Source organism: Taudactylus pleione, unplaced genomic scaffold (genome assembly GCF_031769625.1).
Source record: "Taudactylus pleione unplaced genomic scaffold, aTauple2 ptg000083l, whole genome shotgun sequence".
NCBI classification, from domain to species: domain Eukaryota; kingdom Metazoa; phylum Chordata; class Amphibia; order Anura; family Myobatrachidae; genus Taudactylus; species Taudactylus pleione.
In genome coordinates this window covers 7943724-7967854 of record NW_028284485.1, presented here as the reverse complement: position 1 = coordinate 7967854, position 24131 = coordinate 7943724, and the positions used below count along the sequence as shown (strand labels likewise).

Genomic DNA, 24131 nt, shown 5'->3' with positions numbered 1-24131 from the left:
AGCTGTGTAGTTCATTCCTGCTTGCTAGTCTTACATAGAGCTGGCAGTCTCAGGAGGAGGAAATGTATCCCCTTCTGAGATTGCCAGTCCAGAGTGTGAAATGGAATATCATTGAGAGCTTCCAACTGGAAGTCCACACTGTGCTTAATTGCTGCCCATAGTGTGTTTCTAGGGGCTGTAGACTGTGCAGACCTAGAAGCTGTAGTCCTGGAGCTGACTCAGGGGCCTATTAATCATAACTAAAATTTATCTGGAGGTAATTAGGTTTAGAACTCATCATTCCTCCTCTCCATAAGCATCTATTCCGTAAATCTGTAATTTTTGTGATGACAGCTTTTCAGGAAATTGATAGTTTTCTTTGCCTTCTCTAACTTACCGCAGCTTTAATCAGTGTTGCGCATTCGCTGTTACATCCGTAAAAGCAGTGCATGCACATCCCTGCCTACAGCTGTGGTAATTCTGTGTGTGTCCCCTCCGCTCACCTGCACCCCTGTCCCCCACTTACCTGGTCACTGCAGCCAACAGAACACAGTAAAGTTTTGAAAAAAAATAAAACATTTTTTTTTCTAAACTTTACTGTGTTCTGCCGGGAGAACACAGTGTCAGAGCAGCCACCAGAGCCAGAGGAGGGACCAGGGAGCGCCGGAGGGAGCGGAGGAGAACCTGCCCACACTGACACAGGTAAGTGTCACCTGCTATACACCACATCACAGTGGTGGATAGTAACTCCATCAAATTCCGAAAAATACATAATTTTCGGAATTTGATGAATAGCATAAATTCCATATCCCCATACTAATTTATGGGGAGTGTGGAAATTAACGCAGGCAGACTTAACTAGGAGATATCAGTGATATCTCCTGTGTTAAGTGTCTTCATGAATACTAAAGTAACGATAATTAAGGAAAATGTCCTTAAAAATGTTAATTTAGAATAGATGAATAGGCCCCTTAGTGATGTAGCTGAGGGGTTTTGTGTGCAAGCACTTTTTTTTCCTTCTGTCTCCCGACTCAGCTAGATTTTTTGCACTTGCACAAAATATAATTAGTCTGGGCTGGCACTGACCGGAGCTGCAGTCACCCAGACTGACAATAATAGGAACTGTAGTTGGAGATAAACCTTTTCTCTGGCAAAATGGGGTTATCACTGCTGGATAAACAGCCCCTTTAGAGAGTTCACTGCTTTGCACACATTATTTTTCTTCCTGATAAAGAACTTGATTTCGCCACCCCCTTTCTGGTGGTAGAGATTGGACATACTGCAGTACTATATTTTAAAATAAGCAACGTAATAAAAATATTTAAACACACAAAAATGGCAAAACAGTGCCATTTGCTTCTAATATTATCATTTGAAAGTCAACATTTATTTTTAAAACTGTTTTCTTACTGTCCTAATTATAATTTTTGAATACAAAATATTTATATATTTACATAATGTGTACATCTACATTACACTGGGAGGATATATAATGAATAGATTGGGTAATGTCAATTTCATAAATGCATTGATGTGGTGGCATGCAGTTAGTGATGGCTGCCCTTTATGTACATTATAACAATAGTGCAAAGTCTGTTGCAAATGATAAATATTGTCTGCAGAGTTCTGCATAATATGGTTGCGTTTTGTAAAGTAATAATCATAATAGTTTGTAACAAAAAAGTCCAAAAGACTGCTCTCTCCCAATTAAGAAGTACAGTAATGGTGCGTACACACTGTACGATTAAAATGGACCATATGAACGATAACGATATCGATCATATCGTTATTGTTCATATTGTGCATTTTTCAGTACCCTGCGATGCACGGGCACATATGGACGATAACGATTTCGTCCATCGCCCGTGCATGCAGGCCAACCTGGTCGATATTGACCAGCTTACTATAGGGACCTGCGATTGTTGATCGCGGGTCACTATAGTTGTTGGTGAGTTGGTGGTGTGCTGGAATATCGATATAGAAAAATGAAAATAGAAATATAATAAAACAAACAGTAAAGTGTTAAAATTGTGCAGAAAAGAAAAAATGTCTCCTGGAGGTGTGCCTAACCCTTACCTCCCCCCAGAGGTGCCTAACCCTAACCCCCCCTTCCCCTAGCGTAACCCTACCCCGCCCACACGCCCGCCACTCGGCTTGCCTTCAACCGGTATGCCAGGCATCGGGTTCCTGGCATAGGTATAATGACAGGCATCGATACTTCGATGTCTGTCAGTAGTACCCTGCCAGGATTTGACAGTTGGTAAGCCGGCGGTCAGCATTTTGACCGTTGGCTTCCTGACTGCATCCCTGTTAAATTTGTACTCCTTTATAGCTCAATTATATTAGTTTGTGAACAAATATAAAACTGGTGTCCAATATATAGGGCGAGAAGTAATAGGGTCCGAGTTTTGAAAATATGCGAGTTTAGAACTATAATCGCATATTTTTAGAACTCACCCTATGTAATAGGGTGCGAGAAAATGCAAACTTGCATGTTTCTCACACCCCCACAACTCACAATGGCAAATCATGCATCCAAATGTTTTCCCATTGTGAGGATACAACTCGGGCAATGTAATAGAGTGCAAGTGTTTAACTGGCACACTATTAATGACTGAAAACAAAGAGAATACAGGTCTGCTTCAGGTTAGCGAGTCTAGCCTGAGCATGTCCGAGTTTCACAGAAACATGCACAAATCCATGAGATCCGTGCATGCTTCTGTGTGTCAAAAAATAGTAAATTGTAAAAATAATTAAAAAAAGATGTGTGGTTCCTCCCTAACAGCATAACCAGCCCTGAGCTTTGTTGAGCCTGTGCTGGTTTTTAAAATACAGGGGAAAAAATGAACCAGAACTAGCCTCAGTTGACCCTATCCTGGTTGAGAAAATACAGGAGAAAAATTATGTAGGGTCCCCCCATATTTTTATCAACCAGCACCAAGCTCAGTGAGTTGGTCCTGGTTGTGGAAATATGGGGGACAAAATGAATAGCGGTCCCCCATATTCTCCCCAACCAGCACCAGACTATTTCTAGCAGAGGTGTAATACCACAGCCAGGGGTCTCTTGCACCGGGTAACCCAGCCAAAATATTGACACCTGACTACTAGTCAACCCAGGCCGGGGATCCCTGGGGAGGTGGGGACCAATAAAGGGGTTCCCCATCTACAGGGAACCCCAGGCTTGGGCTGATAGTCTGGTGTTATCCACGGCACCCCAAGGTGGTGGGTGCCAGGTTGATTGTGTAAAAATTTGATTGACTAATATTGTCTTTTACTAGAGAACTAGAGGTCCCAGCAAGCCTCCCCTGCATGCTGGTACTTGGAGAGCCACAAGTACCATTCAGGGTATTAAGGGCCCGCTGGTACCTCTAGTTCACCTGCAAAAGAAATATTAGTATAATTTTATTAAGACATACATGCACATTCACATACACGCATACTCACCTATAATCCCTGTAGCCATTCACGTCCACTTGTCCAGTAGCATCCACAACACCTGTAAAAAAAAAAAACATACTCACCTTTGGGAAAAAAAATGCCATTACACAAGCACATGGACAGATACTGTTCTCTAAGGATAGCACCCTGCAATTGAGGGCTCAGCCACTGTATTTCCCATATAAATGCTTTGGCTGAGCGTTCATTGGCTGAGAGAACCAGGACAGGCTCAACAGAGCCCGGGGCTGGTTATGCTAGGGGGGTGCTATGCGCATCATTTTTTAAAAATAATTTTTACATTTTACTATATTTTAAAACACAGAAGCCTTCATGGATCTCATTGATCTGTGAAGGCTTCTGTATACTCTGACCAATTTCAGGAGAAAACTCACACAGACTCGCATAATGTATTAGCCTCAAACGCACAAGTTCGTAGGTTATTATATTTGGTGAGTTGTAGGTCAACTCGGACGTTTAAATGTGCGAGAATTTCCGAGTTTGTCTCACATAGAAAACTCGGACCATAGTGTGCTTAGTTGGCACAAGAGGCATTCAAATGAAAGTAATGTTCATTGTCTTATCATTGCCATCTCAGCATATATTCTCTTTTGAACACTATGATTGTTTTCTTTTAAGGCAGGATCTAACTATCAAAAGAAGTCAAATCTAGATCACCCAGCAGTAGGCATAATTATAATGTGTCATTCACATGCCTAAAAATGTTTATGTTATTGCCCAATATGAGCTCCATTTTCTGTGTATGTAATGTATTTATATATGGATTATGTTTAAACCTAAACTGTGTTAGGGTATACAGTACATATATTAACATTGTAAAGAAATCTATTTTGATTAGATTATTTTAATATTTTGATATTTTTTATATTTTTGAATGTTTATTATATATACATATGGTGTTAATGATGATATACTGTATGGTGGCAGGTGGGGAGTTTGACTGGGGCAGTACACATGTCGAGCCATAACACAGGTGTCCTAAGGCAAGCTCAGGGAGGAGAGAAATTTCCTGTGGAGCAAATCTGTATAAAGGTTTTATGCTTAAACCTGCATTTTATTTTCCAAAAAGTAACTTTTTACTCTTTGAAGTAATTCTCAGGAGACAACTATGTAATTATGACCTTTCTGTCATTTGAAATATTATTGTTACATTTGCAGCTACATTAACATAAAGTTGCAATTTTAGATAAATATATAGAAACTATTAATAGTTCTGTTTTATTACAGGAAATATCCTCACTTCAATATTAATATTCAGCTGTGATTCCACCAACATATTGTAATGGTAGTAGAAATGTATTCACTTCATGTTGTGCTATAATAAAACTAATGAATATCATAAAAGGCAAATTACAGTCATGACCTGCGTCATCAATTTAAATGGCATGGATTGATGCGGTACAGTAAATTGCAATATTGGGTAATAATTAATCTTTTTATCTGTCAATTCTGCAAATTATTTTAAGATTTGGCATACTTTAGATATGTATAATTTCTTGCACTTGTAGTTGTTTAATATATTTACATTGCTTCATTTACGCGTAGATAAAGTGTGACCTTTGTGCATTTTGTGACATTCCACTTATCACATTTTAGGAGAAAACATACACTAAATCATTGCAATTGTTGAATGAATGTAAATTGTCGACTGACATACACTATCAATCTATACTTTTTTATGTTCCAATGTCACTGAGATCTCCTGTGACATTCAAGAGCAAAGTTATCTACAGTAGCATAACACTGCTGATGATGTACAATTTGCTTAAAAATATACAAATACATAGTAAGGATGGTAGAAAATTAATGTGAAAAATTGATGCATAACAGGAAAATCATCAAGCAATGTACATTACATTGAGTTTCCTATGATGCACCCTTTATATTGTCCTTGGATTTCTACTATGACCTTGATACAATCTTTATTTCCCCTGATATTGTAGATATTCACATTGTCAATTACCATTGATCAACACTCCAAAACCAAAATTGATTCTTAGCTATCTTATTTCATGACAAATGGAGAGCAAATAGCTGATTGTAGCTAGTGCACAGTAAACTATTATATTGTACTATGCATACATACTGTATATAAAGGTTTATTTTTTTACAGTGTACACTTTTTTACATAATGCAAACATGTTCAGCATTGTTTTTGTATATGCAATGTTTAAAATATAAAATGTAATCTCAGTTGTAACTAAAACAGCAGTTATTGGCTAGGGTTCAAATCAATAAATCTCATATTGAATACCTACCATGTACCAAACAAGAAGTGAATAGCTTTTGTAGTTGTAGGATTAGAAAAATGGGGAAAAAAAATTCAACTAGTTCTAGACAAGATATATTTCATCAAGGAAATGGCAGCCACTACTGTAATTGTTATTGATGTTGATCTGGAAAATACCACTTTACTTGTTCAATAAAACGTTTTCCTTGTGCAATGAAAAAATTTAATTAGTTCTTCAAACTTTTATGTTAGTATTTGAATTCAACATACTGTATGGCTTTGAATTTCATATAAAAGGCTTATACAGGATTATCAGAAAAACAACTTCTTTAAGTGAGCCTTTCCTTAACTAGGGCATATAGTGTACAGATGTGTTCTCATATGATCGCACCAAAAAGCCCTTCTCGGCGTGCCATGTCCCGTGTGACTCAGCTTGAGCAGAGCATCTTGTGTAAATCATATGTGTGCATAGTTTTGATATTAGTCTGTATAAATTTATATTTATGTGCTTTTATTTATGAAAATTATATATACATATATACATTTTAAATATAAAAGCACATAAATATAAATGTATACAGACTAATATAAAGCCTATGTACATATTTCAATCAATTTAAAGAGTTTTAGGAGGCTGGAGCTGGACTTACACTCGGCAGTCACCACACTGCATGGAAGGAAATTATTAGCAAACTTTAGTATGCATGATTGAGCATGCACAGAAGAAAAAGTTTTGTTATAGGAATCCCAAAAACACTACCATATGCAGATTCGCTGGGACAGCGTGTTAATGCAACCGCTGTCCGTGCATAATAAAATGCTGAATAGCTGGCAAAAAATGTAATGATAAAAAATTGTGACAATATTGCCCGATAATATTTGGGGCAACATCGTCACTCTTGCTTAATAGAGCCTTAACAGAGATGCAGTGAATGTTAGGTTAGTGGTCTTATAAATATATTACTCTTATTTTTATATACAAAATTTTAAATTTAATGTGTACATTGTAAGTAATTAAGTTATAGGGCCAAATGTAATAGGGTGAGAGTTTACAATATGTAAACTCTCACACTTTTTAAACTCGTCCACACTTTTTAAACTTTTTTAGACTAAAAAAACTCATGATTTAAACTCTCATCCAGATGTTTTCCCATTTTGAAGATAAAACTCGACCAATGTGAGAGTTTACTGCTAAACTCTCGCATTTTCTAAACTCTCACCCTACTACATTTGTCCCACAATATCTAATGAAATTGCTATAGGTGATTGATGAACACAGCCAACCCTTGCCTAAACCTTTCACATATATAATACAGCTAACTATTTATCCATAGTGATCTTTATGAAGTTGATACTTCTATTTAATTGTTTGATGTCATTGTATGTTTGTCATTTTTATCACCAACTAATTAAATAATGTACTGTATAACAATTTTTTTATGTTTCCCTTCATGTATAATTAGACTTAGAACTCTACCAGTAAGGATGCCAAGGGAGTAAGCACTAGGTTTGTGTGCCATTCAGCTATTTGAAGAAAAATTCAAGTCTTTGGAGTTCAGCGCCTTGATCTGCTTACTTATTGTGAGAAAACATGTTCAGTGCTATGAACCAGGGCACTACAAAAGGTTTAGTTTTAAGGACTCTGGTAATCTCTTGCAATAGGTGCAATAGGTTGAACAAAAAAGAGGGCTATCATCTTCATGTTTACTACAAACCATGATAAACTAAAATGATTACCCTCATTTAAATATAGAGACTTTCAGAATAATATGTTTTCAATTTTTTGTTTTTAAAAAATTTTCCAACAATATTTACTTATGCACAAGGTGTCCACAACAGTGATGCCTGGTAGGAAAAACTAGAAAGGTTAAGAGAGGTTAATGGAAACCCTAAGAGATTTGGAATGTTGCACTCAATTGTAATCTATTACATAAAGTGTTTTGCTTATTTAATGCAAGCATCTTTATAACATTTATTTAAAAAAGAAAAAGTTGCCCCACTTTCATTAAACTCGAACACAGACATTTTATAGTCTCTTCAATGACATTGTAGCTCAATAAAATAATTTACATATTTGCTCCAGGTGGTCCCGGTTTTGATTTGGGAAATTGAAAAGCATTTGGGAGGAGATCTCTGGCATCAATAAAATATCAAGTGTGTTGAAAATGTATTTCTGCAATCAAAAACACTTCCTGATTTGAGGTTGCATAAATGAATGTGGCACAAAATATGCACAAAGTTTCTTTGATCAAATGCAGATGTATTCTTTTGCTTGCAAAGACATTGTAAAGAAACTTGGAAAATGCTTTTCTGAAGATTATTCGTTGTTATTTTGTTGTACTAATTTGTATTCTGCTGCTTCAGTAAAGCTGTTTTTTCTTTTCATAGATTAATTTTTTCTTAATAATAAAATACATTTTCTAAGTTTGCATTTATGTCCTTTCTTAAATGTACTTTAAAGAGAGTTCTAGGTTTACAATTATGAGCAATAGTGCACAAAGCAGTGTTATACTAGTTTGCTAAAATTGTTTTTGAGGTTTTCTCTAAGGCGGTGTTCTTCCCCTCATTACTTACTGAGAACCCTGTATTTTACTTTATGCAGTGCACCCTTGTTCCATATAATCTGTTTAGTCTCCTCATATTCTGCTAACTGCCTGGACCACTACACATAACATCCCTTTAGCTCCTATTGTTTCTCTCTCTCTCCTTTTAGAATGTAAGCGCTTATGGTCAGGGCCATCTACTCTATGTATCATGTTTATCAACTTTCTGTCCTCGTCATTTCTTCATGTTATGACCTAGACTGAATTTGCTTTATATGCTGTGTCTATGTATTCTCACTGTTCTCATGAAGGTATTTCTTTACATGATTTTTTATGTACTCTATTACCTCATAGTGGTTTGCAGAACAACTCTGTAACATGTATTCATTTTTTAATTTTGTATTCTATCATCCCCCTATGTATAGCTCTGTGGTCTCTATGTGGTGCGTTATAATAATAATAATAATAATAATAATAATAATAATAGTAATAATAATAATAATAATAATAATAATAATAATAATAATAATAATATACCCCATATTTCACTGTATTGGGTAGAAGCAGAAGGAACTACTAGTGACAGAGGCGGCATCACACAGTAGCATAAATTATAGGTATCTCCTGAATATTTAGGTGCTGTGACCATCCAACCAGGAGCCAGCATTTTTCAGGGATATTGCCTTCCCAGTAGCCTTTGCTACCTAAATCCAGCTACACATAGATTAAGTTCAGAGGTACAGGTTAGGTAAAATTACCACCAAGCTGAAAATTCCTCTTAATGTCCTAATGTTTCTTATCAATATTTCTTTATTTCATTACACAATGTACCCACAGATGATAAAGCTTTTAAAGCCAATAATAATTTGTTTTACTGCTTCATTTTATACCTTGTTGCATCAAAACATTGAATCTCTATCAACAACATATGCTAAGTATAATGGGCATAATTCAAACAACATTAGATGTTACTCATTTTTCAACTCATTCCATTTGTACTCAGAATGCATTTGACTGTACATTTTACAAAAAGAGAAGCAATGTCTTGTGTAATGTTATCTTCATACTCCACAGAGACAGATAAATCGCTGAAGTCTGACTGGGGTTTCAGACTTGTTCATGAGCCATTATTTGTAATGTAATATAATATTGCCTTCTATAGAATATGACCACACTCTGTATATTGAGATTCCCTCAAAAGATTGTTTAGCAAATTTATATTAAAGCTGAAGATTAAAATATTCCAGTTATTGTGTAAAGCTTGCAAGCAATCTATAACATATCAGTAGCAGTGGCCTGGCCAAGCTACCAATTTGGAGCTGTCACCCAGCACCAAAGTAAAGACACAGTTAATAGTAAAAAGATTGTAATCTTTAATTTGGATTTAACATTTTGTACACCTTTCTAGTTATAGATATTTTAATTTGTTGCTTTGTTTTTTTTCCATGCAAGTATTCATTTGGTCATTTAGCTTATGTTTATGGCATTGTCAACAATCTAGCCTAATATGGTGTCAACACTAACTGTAGTGAACATACAGTATTTTTAAATATATGAGTAAGAGTCACCTTTACATCTTCTACTGCCAAAAAGTTGCATTAAAGTACAACAGTAGTTCCAGGGTAAATTCTCTGCTACTATCCTAAAACAGGTTTTGCTCTACAGTACATTCCTATAGCATTGCTACTTTGCATCAGTCAGGCCCCAATTTAATTTTTTTTGTCTCCTCCATGACTAAAAACTCATGATCAGAACCATTACCATATCCCATGTGTACAAATAATGAAACATATATTCTATGCCTTTATTTATAAGACACTGCAAAAAGTATGCAGCTTACCTTACAGGGTAAACATACACAACATTTCACATTAACAGGGTATAAACACAGTACACAGTGGAATGTCATAATGAATGTGACTTGCCTCCATAATGGTCTTAATGCGATTAATACCTTTGGTAATGTTTTCTTGCACCCCATAGATGTGCAACAGAGAATTAGTGAAGATTGCTTATAGTAATAGACGGTAATGTATGCAGCCAGAGATGAAGGCGATGTCCGGGGCACATAGCTCTGAACTGAATTCCTTCAAATTTAACTGCTGCTGTATACAAATGTAGTAAACTTTAATTGACATGCCATTGATTTTGCTAGTGTTAAATTGTTCTACATCTATAGGTGATGTCTTTAAATGATAAATATATTATAAGTCACTCAGAAGTTCTATAATAATTGAAAGCAAAGGAACATTGTTCCTTGCAAGGTAAATTTTCCTTTTAAACACCAAAGTGACAATATAAGAACTGTTCAATTATGGTGGTAATTTACACCTGCAATATACAAATGTAGAAGGATAATGAGCGGAGGGAATAAGGAATAGAATGGTTCAGGAGCCTCTTTTAAAGTATTTTCTCCAATCCCTGTCTAATTGTTATAGAGAATTGGGATCAAATAATGTAAACATAGACCTACAACATTCAGTTACAAAGATAAGTGATTGAGTCATTCTGTTAATTTCTTTTTAATGTCTTAATTGTGATCAACATCTTTAATTGCCTGCTATTACTTTGTTTTCATTCAACCTAACACTTGAATGAATTTATTATTAGAAAATGCTAAGGTTAAGTACATTTTTACTTTACCTAGGCACCAACAGCAATTGAGATTCATTGGTCTAGCTTCTTGAACTAGCTGAATAGTTAGAGCTGCCTGAAGCACTCTCATTAATGCTGACAGGGGAAACTATCTACCATTTCATCTGAGAACATTTTCTTTGGGGCTAATCCGCTAGAAATGTGACACAGATAAAGAAAAAACCTATAAAGCAGTATGCTAAAATTTTAGTTTATAGATTAAAATAACCTCAGAGATGCAGGAAAGTAATTTACCAAAGTGTGAAGCCAATGATACTGTTAAGACAAGTAAAATACAGTAACCTTGTTTCTTCTAGAGAAAGTGAAAGTTACTGTAATATGGGCAATTTTTACTGTTAAATAAAACATGTGCAAATAAATGATATTTGCTTACAATTACTTAAGTATTATCAAGGCAATATCCATTGGAAATTGAAGTAATGTAAGAAGAGTAGAAATGTTAATTATCCAGTAAATGGAAATTCTGAAAATCCTGTGTTGCATGAAGATTTATTTTTATTATATGGGGAATTAAAACCTTTTGACACTTCTTCAATAAAGTGTGTAAAAAAGCTCCCATCTTGCTAGTAAAATACCATATAAGATATGTACGGTTATGATCCTGAATTTGAAATGACCATTAAGAGACATTTAGAATTGATGTAACAAGCTAATTTTGGCTTCACACTTATGAATGTGCCTGAAAGCCAGTTGCTTACAGTAGATATTGCTTTTATATGTACATTGTCAAGAGTACATTAATTCTTATAATATCAATCATTCATATACACCTATACATTGGGCCTGATTCAGAGACTGACGCAATGCCAAAGTTTATGTAGTTGAGCAATTATCGTGACATGCGCATTCATCTGAGTTGCACTGCACATGCTTCAAGTTTCATTACTAACGGCGGTCTTAGCAAGAATTTGGCCACAGTGTGATTGACAGGCAGAGAGTGTTGGGGGAGATAACGGTGAAGTGACAACCAAAATGCAGGCATGTCGTGACCATTTTGTGGACAGGTCGCAGATGATGATTGTGATCTCATATACAGTAAAAATGTCTCCGGCACATCAATTCTGGTGCCATTCTGAGTAACCATAGGGTTACTCATAACTCCAGTAATCATCTGATCTGTGGCCGGCACTGCGTCCCTGTACCCAGTCATTTGGATTTGCGAAGTCGCCATTGTGGTTCTCAATTGAAATCCCAGCAGCTGCGGCATTTGCATATCTTTTAACAGACACTGTGTATACAGACACAGCAGCAATGGCATTAGCATATGTCCCTGAATCAGGCCCATAAACATGTACACAGTCATATGTATATGCTCACCCATAAACATACATTAGCATATTTCCATGCATATATGAAAATACATCCTCTCCTCTCTTCTCCCACAGCCTCTCCTCTCTCCCACCCAGTGCTGTCAGTTCCTGTAACTGGCACCTTCCACTTCCAGGCTCCATGATTGCTCCCCACTCATGGGGATTACCCCTCCCCCTTCATGGGCCCAAAGCAAGTGCCCTAACTCCACTTGCAAGCAGCCTGCAATTAACCCCAGAGATGAGTGTGGTTGGGGATAGAGATCAAAGAAAGAGAGGGTGCAGGAAGTAACAGTTGAAAAAGAGGGGGGCAGATGAAAGAGAGACAGAAATGGAGGATCACATATGGGACGGCTCCCATGGCCCCACCCACAAATTCCCTCCCCTATTCTATAAGACAAGGGTGGAAAGAGATCAGAGAGAGAGAGATGGCAGGACAGAGATGAGAGGGAGAAGGGACAGGACAGAGATGAGAAGAAGATGGGAGGAGTGTGACAGATAGAGAGAGATCAATGGGGAGACAGAAATGAAAGAATAAAATGGGGGACATAAATATGGAGAGACACAGTGGGGCACGAGGATGTAGAGATACATGAGGCTGGATTGACACGGGGTCTATGAGTATGGAGATACTTGGGGTATGAGGCTGGAGAGACACAGGAGGGCAAAAGGCTGGAGAAGCACATGAGGGACTGAGAGAGGCTGGAGAGACACAGGAGGGCAAAAGGCTGGAGAGGCACATGAGGGAATGAGGCTGGGGAGGAAGGGGAGCCATGAGCCTGGAGACACATATGGGGAACTTGAAGCTGTAGAGAACATTTAAGATTAAGCTGGTGAGACAAGGAGGGTGAGGCTATATGGTGGCCACACTAGCTAACTACCTGGTGAATGATTGGTCAAATATACTAGTATTTACATACATACATACATATGTACATACACTACATGTCCACTTTCTCACCAACAGCACACACTTTTTTGTTAACCTTCTACTGCTTTTAAGGAGGGCAAATCTGGTCTGTACTGCCAAAATTAGGAGGGTTGTGAGGTTTCAAATAGTAGTGAAGATATTTTTTCTTTCTGTACAGTGGATTATATGATCTGAAAAATAATGGTTCATGTATCCACACAGAACCTTTTTTAACAGTGTGTACTTGCATCATAGCACATATAGGGGTTATGTAACAGGTTATGAGATGAACCTGTTTTATTTTTAGCAAATTTAGTGCCAAACTCACTGATATCAAGGCAGTTCCTTCATTTTGGAATCTGCTACATAACCCCCATAGAGGCTCATTTATTAAGAACAAAAATCTGAAAACATCTCCAAATTTGTTCTCTAAATACACTTAAATGCCTACCCAGCATATTTCAAGGTCTACCCTAACTTCATGGCGCTTGGAAGTGTAGGTCCCGGGATACTTCTTAAAGTTAGCATGTTGGAAACAGTAAAAAATCAAAGTCACCATATCACTCAATTTTGGAAATCCACTTAATTAATTTCAACTTTTAAATATTTCTATAAAAATACTGTTCAGTTAAGATTTATGTGTTAAAGTAGTTATGTAAGTAAGATGACAGTCTTATGACACTTTTATGCATTTGAAGCTTTTTAGTATTTCTAGAAAATGTTTTTTTTTTCCAAAGTGCGACTGGAAAGTGCAAAGTGCTTCACATTAAAATTATAGGCTGAAACCTGGTGTACCCTACATCTGAACAGCAGAAAATGTTTTTTGTTAATTAGTAAACTGCAAATGATAACCAAAGCTGCCAGCTCAAGTACAATAATAACATAATGCAAAACAAAATGGAATATTTCCACTAATGTGTGAAAGTTAGCAAGGCATGCATCATTCACCTAAGTCCTCCCATTGGAGGTTCAGGCTCTTGCACACTGCAGATGCTACTATTTTGGCTCATTTACCCTTGCACAAAAGTAGTTGCATGACATCACAAAAAAGCATTTGCATTGCAGATTTCAACCTTGGCAGTCATAAACAGAATTTATATAGTAGGTGTTGTAGTCTGCACATTTCTAATATAACAAGAATACAATGTGCTTTTTCAGCTATTTACAGCTCTCACTGCTTAACACATTTGCGAATATCTCTAAGGAGCATTATAGCCATATTTACAATGCTGTGACAGTTCCCGTGATAAATTATGTAATGGTTAAAGGGCAGAGAATACAAATACAGCTCTATGTTTTATGAGAAACTCACTTGTAGCAGAATGTAGGGAAGAAAATGAATTCAATGAAAGAGCTGGACTGAAGTTTATTCAGAATGCACAAAACAGCACATAAGAATAAGGCAATCTGATTTTTTACTTGACCAGAGATACTTACCTTTTCTGTCTGGGACCCGAATGCTGTGTGTGAATCATATAATTTCACAGTTTTCAATTTATAATGTTCATATTTGTAATTATTTTACCACGTTTTACATTTAGCATCTTTTTCGCATTAACTTAGTTAATTAATATAATAGAGCTTTTTAATTTAGCATTGGGGTTCTCTAGCCTTATGACCCTCATCAGTGCTAATCTGAAATAGTGCATCTACCTCCTCAGTTTTTGCCATGGCTAACAGAAGTCCTAGCTTCACCCCTCGTTGTTTACCGCAATTCATATGGATTACCACATGTACTGTATTAAAAGGTCAGCCACAAATAGCAATATTTGCAATTAGTCCACAGCAGAGCAGCCACCTAAAGAATTATATGAGGCTGCAATGTAACCATATGCAGCAAATTCTGAAAGCTGTAACATACCAGAGCTTGTGCCCGATAGGCAATGCCATCTATATCAAGTACATTCTAGATTGCTATGTACAACTTTTCCACTGGTCCTCTTCTCCACTCTTTACACTATTTGATACATTGGGCTCTATTTATCAACATTATTTTTACTAAAATAATGTGAAAAAGGGTGTTTTCACACCCTTTTCACATTATTTTAGTATCACCTATAGTTATTACAGGGCAATTGGAGTAGAATTCGTAAAATTCTACTCCAACCCCTAAGTTTCACTTATTTTTAGTAAAGCAGATCGAATTTCCCATAACTGTAATGGGAAATGTGATCTGACCATAAAAATAAATGTGAAAAAAATATCGGGGAAAGCCCTGTGATAATAATGCCACCTGGAGGTGGCATTATCCAGGGTCTCCCCCGGTTACCAGACTCCTGGCCTGCTCTAATGGGCAGAGCAGAGCTGGGAGTCGGTCCCTGTAATCAGCTGTGTGGTCTAAACAGACCGCAAGCTGATTACTGTAAAAAAAAAGAAAAAAAAAATAGTAAAAAAAAAATTTACTTACCTGACTCCAGGGACCGGTGATCGGGCCTCCGGTGATGACTCCCCTCTGGTCAGCTGGTCTCCCACAGTGCACTGCTGCCCGGTCATCAGGTGATCGGGCAGCAGTGCAGTATGGGAGATCACCTGACCGGAGGAATGGAGAACATCACCGGAGGCCTGCAGCATGCAGGTAAGTGTAAGTAAGGGAGAGGGGGCTCGCGTGGGTCTGCGATAGCAGGGGTGGGGCTTAGCACTGGGGGCGGGGCTTAGTGCCAGGGGGGTAGCAGCGGCGACCGGTCGGCGCATGCACGGGCACTTAATCACAGTATTTTTTGCGAAAATACAGTGATAAGGCTCCGAAGGGGATTAGCAGGGACAGAGCTTTATCACAAGCTCTGTCCCTACAAGGGATATGTAGTAAATCCCTGTGATATTGCCTGAATTCGCAATGCGAATTCACTCGGTAATATCATACTACAATCTGCATTACCAATGCGGATTGTAGTAAATAGAGCCCATTGTGAGAAAGTCTGGCAGCATATCAGAATTCTGTTGTCTCATTCTGATTTGTATCCAGGTTGGCTCATATTAATTTCTGTCATGTGATCAGTGAAACCAAGTGCAATAAGTCAGAGTCTACCTCCAGACCACTGAAGAATTAATATTTCGGGAGATACATACAGCAAAGTGGCAGCTGCATAAGGCCCACCAGACTAATGGCGGCCATAAACAGATGCTTATCTTGCAGCACTGTCAGTGCACACTTTTTTAACACCTCCAGCACAATTTTACATGTTGTAATACACTTAATAGTACATTGCTATTAGTTCCAAGAGCTGACACTTATTGCCATAAGGAAATCACACATTTTCCTCCCCAGTACACAGCTCACTGCATTACTTCTGATAATAATTTCATATGTTGTGTACAATTTAAAATAAGTCCATGTAAGAATACAGTCCTCTTTTAACCAGAAAGCCTAGATGAATATGTAAGTTTATTCTGATTGGTATGTTACATTAATGTACCAAAGGGTGCTTTACCGGCAATAATGGAACCATTTAATCTTGCAACAACCTAATATTTTAGATGCCTCAATGAATCCCACAAAGTATTTCTTAATATCCTAATTTTCTACAGCTCCAGTGAGTTTACACTAATGAATAAGAACTACTCCTTGCTCTGTAAGGTTCTATTAGACATTTGCAGTTATAACCAACTGATTATGTGGCCACTTGATGAGACATGTATCTAAACCTGTTTATAAACTAACTTGAGGCATCTACAATAATAATTTGCTACATTAAGATTAAAGGGTTACATTATTGCCAGTGAAGCACCCTTTGTTACATTAATGTAAGATACCAATCAGAATAAGCATACATAATCATCTAAGCTTTCTGGGTTTAAATAAATTGTATACTTACAAGCACTTATTTTAAAGTGTACAAAATATATTATGTTAATGTTTGATAAAGAAAACCATTTATATGTTTATATAATTTTTTATATTTATATGTGTTTGCAATGCAACCTACCATCCTCGCCATACATTTGGCAGGCTTATTTTCTTACTAAAGGTACACTTTCACCTTGACAAAGGGGCATGCAAGCCCCAAAATGTTGGATGTAATCTGATTCCCTAATACACTTTGTTTGCTTTGAAAAGTCTCTTAGTGCTGCTGTTTGTTCCTGTACATGATTTAGCTACTAATTCCTCCCAGAGGCCACCAAAGCATTAACACATGTCACAGCAGTCCAGGGCTAAAGACTGCATGTATTACATTGGGACAGATTCATTCTGTCTCTACCGAGCCAGGGCAACTGCAATTCATTGTATCTATCTTGCAAGGTGGACAAGTCTGCATTTTACCTATTTATTTATTCATTGCACTTCCTGGCACTTACAGCATGTTATTTGTACAAGTGGCACCTTCTGCACTTTATTTACACTAGAGGCACCTTATCTGCACCAGCTGCACTTTATTTACACTAGAGGCACTTTACCTGCACCAGCTGCACTTTATTTACACTAGAGGCACCTTACCTGCACTAGCTGCACTTTATTTACACTAGAGGCACCTTACCTGCACCAGCTGCACTTTATTTACACTAGAGACACCTTACCTGCACCAGCTGCACTTTATTTACACTAGAGACACCTTACCTGCACCAGCTGCACTTTATTTACACTAGAGACACCTTACCTGCACCAGCTGCACTTTATTTGCATTATTTTTCACATTGTGAAATTCACTATGGATCTTAGCAGCTTTCACCCAGCACAGGAGGAATCCACAGGCTGCAGACGTGTAAACATTTCTAAAGGAGACATTCACAGCATTACAGATGATGCAGATCAGCTCCTATTTAAAGAACAACTCTGTTTCAGACAATAAATACGCCATAGAGGATACTTATCACCAACTTCTTAAATTAAAGCGCAGGAAAATAGATTTTCTCCTTCATGACATTTCCCTGTCTGAAAATTTCAGAGAGAAAATGATCCCAAGGGGATCTAGGATCAGAAATATACCAACAATAGTTCACTTCAATCCAGAATTCTGTAAAAAGTGGGTAGGTTTCTTTAATAAATGCAGTATGAATTTGATGTTGCTGTTTATTGAGGAAGTGGGGTGTGAGTTGAAAAAGACACACAAAAAAGTCACTAAGTTTGAGAATGAACACATTGGTTTCACAATTACAGACACAATGCAACATGTATCGCAGAGGTTTGATTCAATTTAAACGTAACAAACATACAATAGTTAAACATGATTACAACAACAATAAAGTATACAAGTGACTGATGGGTGGAGAACCAGGTGTTCTCAGACAGTACAATTCAAGGCCCAAGGCATAAACGCAGGGAAGCAAACTCCAGAAAACTGATATCTTCCAACAGTAATAGTGAATTTGTTCACTTGGAATCTGAAGGTTCATTAGAATCATCCACTGTCCCTTTAGGAGGAGCCTCTGCATCCACAAAGGAAATAAAAGAAAGAGGTCGTCCACCCGCATTGGGGACCAGAATACGAGGATCCAAAGAACAGTCCATAAGGAAGAAAACATAAACTACAATTTGTCTTCCAGGAAGTTCAATGACGTTGAACTCAAAGTGTTGATCAAAGACCTTTCCTTTGTTCTGACCACTCCTATTGATGAATTTTCCTGGAAAATTGATTTACACAGATTTGCTCGGAAATTACATTTACAAGAATTATTCCAGTCAAAACCATTGGATACCTCTGAATCTGTACATCAAAAATTTCTAAATTCAAGGTCCAGATCAAATTTTGATCCTCCATTGACCAACTCCTCCATTAAGTCTTATGTACACGTGCTGGATGATTCGGTCACAAAATACACGGCAGCTTCCACCACCCAACATCATAACTTATTCAACTCAGAGTGTCATGCTCTGATAAGACTGGGTTCCTATTGGGACTTCATTATCCACTTTGCTGGCAAGGGGGGAGGGATTGTCATCTTAAACCTGGACAGTTGTAGAACTGATCTTCTTGGCAAACTTTCAGATACTAACACTTATCAGCTTCTACAGTTGGACCCAGAGGAATATAAAAAGGAATTGCATTTCATACTATTTTAATGCCCATTCTAATGGCCTGCTATAAGAAAACATGTACATAGCTCTCAAACAGAATTTCCAGATGGTTCCTTTTCTTTTTTCAGTTCATAAAATTCACAAAAGCCTCTCTAAGTTTCCTGGGAGATGGCATTCTCCAACCTCTCATAGTCAAACAACATACCTTTATTAAGGATACCACAAGCTTTTTGCATCCCCTCAATGGGATGAACCATGTTCCTCCTGGTACTCTTATGCATTGTGGACGTATGCAGCTTATATACCAGCATTCCCCACCAAGTGGGCCTTGAAGCCATGACAACATTTTTGATAAAGGAGGAAATAGATATGGTCAATTTAGACTTATTCTTAAATCTCTTGGAACCTACTCTAATTAGGAACTACTTCCTGTTTTATGGTAACTTTTATCTTCAAAAGAATGGCGGTGCAATGTGCAGCAATGTAGCACCATCGTATGTAAACAGCTACTTGTTTATTAACATTTTCTCCATGTTCTATGTTCTTTGAGGATCCAGAGGTCTCTCAACACATCTTATTGTTTTTTCTCATTACTTAGATTACTTATTTATGCTGTGGAAATTAGGTGAGGGGAAATTCCACCAGACCATGGCAAATATTAATGCTAGAGACTTTCCTTTCAAACTAAAGTTTCAATCAGATCAACACACTATAAACTGTCTTGATGTATAAGTGATGATTAAAGAAGGCACCATCCACACTGGAGTGTATTCAAAGCCAACAAATAAGAATATCCTCCTACAGGCCAAAAGTCATCACCCTCCAGCTCTTAGGAATGGACTACCTAAGTCCCAAATGATTTGAATAGCTAGAATTACCAGTAACTGGTCCAACCTAGATTCTGAGCTTGATAAAATTAGTCACAGGTTAAACTTACCTTGGAATAGACAGGAGGTCCTCTCTATTCCCAGGTATCAACTTTTTGCACCATGAGTTAAAGAATCTGATACCTTGATCCCATGGGCCAGCAAATAGAACATATCTAGTCCCATTTTGTCCACAGCATCTAAAGCATTGAGGCCCATCATAGCAACAGATAAAGATTTTCCTTGTTTTAAACACAAATGCCCCATGTCATGTTTCAAACGAGGCACAAATATTAAAGATTTTATCGTCCATTCAGACATAACCAATTTTTCTCATCACATGATTCTTTCTAATTTTCTTTCTAAAAAACCCGGGATACTACAAGTGTTTAAGTTGCACCACTTGCCGCAACATGACCATCATTTCCAGCTACAAGCATCTGTACTCTGGGCCTGATTCAGCAAGGAAGGCAGTAACACGCAGTCGATCAATTAAATCACATTGCGCATGTGTATGCATCGCAGTGTGTGTTTGGGAACTAGCAATTGCGATGGATAATGCGTTTGCAGAGGCTACGCAGACCCAGAGCACATTAATCGACAGGAATGCCATTTGTGGGTGGTGACGGGGGATGGTTGGGGTGAGCGCAGGCTTGCAAGTGCGTTGCAACGCCATTGCAGGGGCATGCATAAAGTATCCACTGCAATACCATACGCAGCATGAGGGCTCATAGCATGTGCTGAAGTTAGTAATTCCTGAGTGAAGTCTGACCTACCTTAACTGTGCATATGGGTCCAATTTTACTCGATGTTACTGATTATTTTGCTATATTGCCCAAGTATATGGATGTGAGTAAGGGCAAGTGGGCATCATTATGTTAGGCTGTGATTGCAATGCGATTGTAAACATTTGCAATTCAGCGCTAATATTAGCAACTGCGGTGCGTGCGTTCTAGCAGAATAGTGATCCTTGCTGAATCAGGCCCTCTGAACACATTTTTATGATTAAACACATTCTAATGTGTGCCCCATCGCTCATTATCTATTTGATCATTTGATCATCTGCTTGTGACTTTACTATGTGGGCAAAACCACAAGGATGATGAGTAAAAGGATGGCCCTCCATCATTCTGCAATTAGGGCTGCACTTTCAGGTAAACCCTCAGACCAACCGGGGGCTCAGCATTTTGCTAATAAAGGTCATTCCTTAGCCAGTCTTAGACATATAGCCATTGACCACATAACTAAATATCTTCAAGGTGGAGACAGGGCTTGCAAGCTGTTACAAGTGGAATCGAGATGGATACACACTTTAAAATCCATCAGTCCCAATGGACATAATGATAAAATCATCAGGAGTGTTTTCCAATCACCTTGGGCTTAGGTCCGATTTCATTATTTTTTTTTTATTTCTGGACATTGACTGCACCACTCATAGACATTCTGATGTAACTTCAAGTGTTATTTGTAAATTTTTTATAAAACCTTGGCTGCAAATCCATGCATTAGAAATTGGACTTGTGATTCTTACTAGCATTTATATCTAGACCATCTATAACTGATGCAATTTTTTGTCCAATAGGTGTCCCCCTTTTTTTCGGACATTTTATTCATCATATATAATTGCTTTACAGTGCTCTTTATTGATTGCTTGCTAAAGATAATGTTCTGCTATATACAGTACATTTATTGTAGACTCAATGTATCCTGTAAACTTACCAAATATGTTCCCTTTTATAATGCTTGGTACACTTTTACACATTTATGAAAGTGTCAGACTGGAACATGATGGGCCCAAAAGGGGAATAAATCATTGGGGCCCACAAAGGGGGTGGCCAGTCACCAGAGAGGGTATAGCCAACCACAAGAGAAGAGTGACCGGCCATTAAAAGAGGCATGTTAATTCAATGAAAGACAATTATAGTAGTGATGTGTTCTCATAATGTGCCATGCAGCTCTACTTGCCTGCAATGCAACTAGGACACACCAGCAGACTGTGCTGATTAATTTGATACTGTATGTGACACTTGTATACTTGTGTGCACCTGAGTCTGTATAGGAACCACAATGGAACTTGTAGCACTTTGGGCCTAATTCAGAGCCTCTCACGAGTGCACAGCGCTAGCAAGCGGCTCAATGTTTTGCCACTGCACATGTGCCGCGTTCGGCATGTGCATGCACAAGCCCTGCTGAGTGACTGAACTTCAGTTGCTGCAGGGCTCGCTACAAGACAGGGCGGCTGTCAATGGTGAGTGACAGCTTGCCTCATTTTGTAGGCGGGTAGGGGAGGTGGCTGCACAAACACAGGCGTTCCTTTAGGAATGCCTGGCATTTGTGGGAGGGCCTACTGCCATCACTAGTGATGTCAGTAGTGGACTTCCTGCTCTATTAGAGCAGGAAGTCCACTCGGGCTTGTGGCAGCCGGGACCCTACGCCAGGGTCTCGTCACAAGCCCGATGGTCGCGATAATTGCGACGGTCTACAGCCTGCTCGCACAAGCTGCGGGTGGTTACCCACAGCTTTGCGAGTGGCCTGGAGACAAAAAAAAAATGCCCACAGACAATGCAAGCTTCCTGCAGCAGCGAGTGGGTCTGAATCAGGGCCTTTGTGTACAGATTCAGAGACTTAGGTGCACACAAATATACAAGTGTCACATATGAAATGAATCTGCACAGTCTGCTGGTGCGTCCTGCTGTATTTGCATCACATTGTGACTTAGATGCATTTATGGCAAAAAAGACACACGGTTATGCAGAGTCTCATGGACCTGGTGTGCCGAGAGGGGCTTTATAGTGCGACTGGAGCAAAGATGTTTAAGGACACAGCTGTATAAAAAGTACATGGAGGAATTTGATGGCATATAAGTGGCATATGGAGAATACTGATGACACTTAAAGGGCACATGGAGGAATATGATGGCATATAAGGGGCACATGGAGGATTCTGATGGCATATAAGGGGTACATGGGGGATTCTAATGGCATAAAAGTACCACTTGGGGCTCTGAGGTGTATTAAAGAGGTATGTACATCAAAATAAACTAGCACTAAAGTGTATATGGAACTGACACCTGCAGCTGTAAGAGTAGTTGTCAACCCTAAACTTATGTAGCAAAAAAATTAAGAAAATAGCACTGTTGTGATGGGAAAAAGGAAGGCTAAATACATATTTACTACTAAATATAAACAGAGGATGTTTGTATGAGAGAGTTTTTAATCAATACAATATGGACTGTATTGATGTAGACTGCAGTGAAATATTCACAGGCTGGTAATACACTGTGTAAAAGAGAGGAGATATTAGAAACTGTATGAATACTGCAGTGTAAATAAAAGGAAAAGTTGGGGGTATATCACTAATATATCCTAAACAAGAGATAAATAGCTCTACAGCTTGAGAAATGGCTGTACATTGGATGACTCTGCTACTTGAGATGAGTTAGGTGAATACAGTATGTGGAATGCAAGTGCATGTATGATTTATGCTACAGTATGTTGCGGAAGGAGACAGGGGAACATATGCCTCAATCAATGTACATTTTTGACAAATAAGTTGACTACCAGGAGGGAGGAAAAGTATGGAGAAATATCAGCAGGGTTACTCGCTGATTATCCGGGTGCAGTTGCCGGTGCATGGCCAGCAAGAAGCAGAACAAACTTCTAGCTTCTCCTCCTTTCTTGATCACATGATGACTGGGATAGAAGAGGCCGGGATTGCAGAGGCTTATATGCTAGACAGCAAGTTTCTCCCATGTGATTATGGCCTGTGAAGCCCTGCCCCCTCTCATAAAGGAGCATGACCTCAAATCAGTAGGACCCATTGGGGAATTCTCCGACTACCCAGTGGCCGAGTCCGAGCCTGTTAATTGTATACTTGATATTATTTTTCGTTCTCCACTTCCCTCTTGTGTTCCTTCCTCTCCATGATTTTATATTGATACTAGAGGTTTTTACTTTTGTTTTTACTTACACTTTTATTACTGAGTCTGTATTTCCTGGAGGCAGGACCGGTGCTAGATTTCTCTGCACCCTAGGCAAAACTTAAGCCTACTCTCCCCCCTCCCTCCATAAGCTGTCCAAAACTCATTCTAAAGAGGTCTGTCCCAGGAGTCACATGCCTCTTGTCCCTGCTTCCTGACCCAGCCCACACTTGCTGCAGGCACAGCTAAAAGAACAGTGCCCTGAGTGGCCCAATCTGTCCATCCCCACACCTCTACCCTCAGTAAAACTGACAGC

The 24131-nt window shown here is 38.3% G+C and overlaps 1 protein-coding gene across 2 annotated transcripts in view; it reads left to right on the top strand.

Moving 5' to 3' along the window:
* CDH12 (cadherin 12) overlaps positions 1 to 24131 on the top strand; it is an 873582-nt gene that overhangs the window by 8704 nt on the left and 840747 nt on the right. The window lies entirely within an intron of this gene.